Source organism: Labeo rohita, chromosome 8, assembly GCF_022985175.1.
Source record: "Labeo rohita strain BAU-BD-2019 chromosome 8, IGBB_LRoh.1.0, whole genome shotgun sequence".
Classification (NCBI taxonomy): Eukaryota; Metazoa; Chordata; class Actinopteri; order Cypriniformes; family Cyprinidae; genus Labeo; species Labeo rohita.
The window spans coordinates 4,214,152-4,218,005 of record NC_066876.1 but is presented as its reverse complement, the minus strand read 5'-3'; the positions used below and the strand labels follow the sequence as shown (position 1 = coordinate 4,218,005).

At 34.1% G+C, this 3,854-nt stretch overlaps 1 long non-coding RNA gene across 1 annotated transcript; it reads right to left on the bottom strand.

Moving 5' to 3' along the window:
- Positions 1-264: 264 nt before the first annotated feature.
- On the bottom strand, positions 265-2,934 carry LOC127169504 (uncharacterized). Its single transcript, XR_007828251.1, has 4 exons — positions 2,626-2,934; positions 2,368-2,459; positions 2,116-2,218; positions 265-705 (listed from the first exon to the last, which is right to left on the bottom strand). It is a non-coding gene; the product is annotated as an uncharacterized LOC127169504 (long non-coding RNA).
- Positions 2,935-3,854: the final 920 nt, after the last annotated feature.

Genomic DNA, 3,854 nt, shown 5'->3' with positions numbered 1-3,854 from the left:
ATTCTTAGCTCTGCTAGTTGAAGAACAGGAATATATAAAAACCACACACACACATTACAAATTTTCCAATGTTTATTGATATGTTAAACTTTTCCAAGACAAACATTGTGCCCAGAACAGCACTCTTTCTCTCCAGTTTGTGCCACTATGGAAAAAAAAAAAAAAAAAAAAAAAAAAAAAAAAAAAAAAAAAAAATATATATATAAAGTTATATTTTTTATAGTAAAATATAGTAAAATATAACAACTTCAAACAATGACTGATTGATAAAGTAAATAATGGGTTCATGGAAACAAATATGTAACTACATTATCCATTATTAAATGGATTAAAAAATAAAAATAGAATTTGTTTACAGAAAATGTCATAAAATGGCAATTAATATTTTACAAACTGGGAGCTTCGAGGCTCCAGTTGAAATTATTATTTTCTTGCTTTTAATAAAAAAAAAAAAAAAAATTAAATATTACAATTATTATTCTCCTGTAATCACTGTTTGCTTCTATTGTGACTAAATGCAGGACCAATTAAAAAAGTTAACAGTTATATATTTTTTTTTAGACAGTTATAATTTTGCTAAGACTGGAAGTTGGCAATAAAGGAGCGAGAGCAGATGTGCCACATGAGAGAGAGATGTGGACGTTTTTGGAAGGGCTGATATTGTAGAGAGCTGATGGAGAAGGACCAAGTAATCTGTGAGAAATCCTGCAAGACAGGAAAATTTAATCACATGATGAACAATAAAAACACTGACAACAACAAATAGCAGACAACAACTGTAACTGCAGCATGTATAAAACAGTAAACAGGCCGTAATCGTCTGTTGCCGTGGATGCTAAAATATTTACCATTATGTATATTTCTTGTTCTTGGTGTGAACAGCGTTAAGTGATCTGATTTGGCCAAATTAACTGAAAATTGATTTTTTTTGTCACGTGATAAGTTAATCTAGCATTTCCAGACTCTTGCTTCTTAGACAGATGTGTTCAATAAAAATCAACCTGGGGTGTGTTTCCTGTACAACGACGTAACTTGCTGATTAACCTCCATAGTACGATGCATTGTTGTGGAAACTAACTAGCTAGTCACAACTGTTTCCTGAACACGTCCGCATCTCCATCATTTGAACCACATTAGTTCAACAATGTAGGGCCATTGTTAATGACGTCACAGAGTAATAACTTATGCTATTTAATTGATTGGAGATCTCTAAAATGCAGCTATATTAAATATGGCACCTCATGACTAAATTACTATTTTTTGTTCCCTGACATTTCGCTTTATTTGATGTTTGATTCATTGCGGGTTCCCTCTTACGTCATACTCGGGGGTTCCCGTAGGCATCTATGTGCATGCGCACTATTCAATAATGGCACCTACAGCGGAAGCTTTAAAATACATTGATTAAAATGCATTTATATGGGATCAATGAAAGATATAGATTGTACTGCATGTTAGTTTGCTTATTGTGCCCAAGAGCATAATTTATTGAGCTCATATGTCTTACTAACAAGGAAAGCATGTTATGCTTCTAACCACAGGTCGGAGCTGTAGTTCCAACCACGTAAGTTTGTGACACTGTTTGCGAATGTTTGTTTGAACTATGGTGTCGGGAAAGAACGAATCTTTGAACTATGGTGGTAACGACAGAACTTGTGACCATAGTCCATAGCATGGCTAACGATGCTTTTGGGAAACGCACCCCTGGAAAGAAAGGCTGACTCTGAGGTGTGGACAGATATCATGTACTGTTAAAACGGGAAGAGACGGCACCAATTTGTAAAGGTTAAAAAAGAATTCAATGGACTTAATATAAACTTGATGATACAAACACTGGGACACAAATGGGCACAAACTACATGCGAGTTGAAGCTATGGCCAATGACAGCAGTAGGAGTGAAAGTCGTAGAATTTTGTATAAGTACACTTGTCCAATATCAAATGAATTTGTTGACTTGGTAAATTGCATGAATTATCACTACTTCAACATGATACTTTGTTCTTCCTGATAGGGCCGTGGTGTATGTAAACCAAAGTTAAAGAAACATCAAATGCTGTGCAAATGTAACAGTACAGTACAGTTCAGTCAAGGTGCTCAGACAAACACAGACATACCATTGGGAATGTTTGCCTTTGCAGCTTTTGGTGTTCTCCGTAAACGCACAATATGGCCTAATTCAAATCCCATGACAGGCCTTCCTCTGGTCTTCACTTTCAGCTGAAACAAAGACAAATATACATGATGAGACAGTGTGCTAAAAATGATCTGTGACCAAAATATTTGAGAAGAAGGACTGTAAGGAATGTTATTATTAACACATAACATTAGGATGTGTACATTAAATCAAACTTGTGAAGGGTTCGAACCTTTGAATGACTTGTTCAGCCTCCTTGACAGCTTCTTCAAGACCAGCATTGGGAGGTTCAAGTCCAAGTTCCCTGTTAATTCTAGCAGCTTTCTGAAAAAATTGGTCAAAATTTGATTCTGAGTTTTAAAAATATGCCATGATGAACCACAGAAAGAGAGGCTATGTGTAAATGAATTATGGATTAGTTCAGAAAAACAGGAAAGGAAAAGTTGAGAGAGAGAGAAAGAAAAGAAAGAAACAAAGAAAGACAGAGAACCTTTACAAGAGATGGCTTCTTAAAAGAGCCGCTGTGTGATCCGATGTAACTGCAAGACAGAAACAAAATATTGAATTACAATTACTTCACAAAACCGTATTAAAGGCGTGGCAAGCATTGTCATTACTGTGCTTTACGAATAGCATACAGTTAAAAAGGTTAATGTGGTAAAAACATTGTAGGTGTTGTTTTTACTGTGCAGATGTTGTTGTTATTTTAACTACAAATACCACAGTAAAACTAGAGTTACTGAGGTAAACTACAGTAATTGAGTTACAGTTAAACCCATAGTAAGCGTTGAGGTTATTGTGCTTTAACTACAAATACCACAGTAAAACTACAGTTATTGCGGTAAACCCAAAGTAAGCGTTGAGGTTATTGTGATTTAACTACAAATACCACAGTAAAACTACAGTTATTGAGGTAAACCCATAGTGAAGTGCTTTAACTACAAATACCACAGAAAACTTACTGTAGTGTGCTTTAACTACAAAAATACCACCACAGTAAACCCATAGTAAGCAGTCAACTGTAGTAAAAACAGTCACTGTAAAAACAATCAAGAATCAAGGTAATTGTGCTTTTACTACAAATACCACAGTAAAACTATAGTTACTGAGGTAAACCCATAGTAAGTGTTGACGTTACTGTGCTTTAACTACAAATACCACAGTAAACGTAGTCACTGTAGTAAAAACATAGTAAGAATCAAGGTAATTGTGTGCTTTTACTGTAAATAAAAAACTACAGTACTGAGGTAAACCCATAGTAAGAATCAAGGTTATTGTGCTTTAACTACAAATACCACAGTAAAACTACAGTCACTGTAGTAAAACATAGTAAGAATCAAGGCTATTGTGCTTTTTAGTTTTATAAGGCTTTAAGTAGATTTAGTAACAAAAATTGACAAAGTTTATTTAACTGTTTTGGTATGAAACACCCATAGTAAAATGCATTGAGGTTACTGTGCTTTAATTTAAATTAAATATACCAATACAAATCTACACTGTAAAAAAAAAATTAAACGCAAAAAAACAGTAAAGTCACTGCCAAATGTAAAAAAATAGTAAGAATCATCTTCACTTAATACAAACTGGTCTGACTTTGTTTCTTTCATCCTAAACTTCTTATTGAGATTTAGCTGCGGTTTAGATGTTGATGTTTAATTGAAATTAATAAAGTTTGAAGTCACCGTTGTGGAGATAAGCATTTGCTTTAGTTGGGCTTTT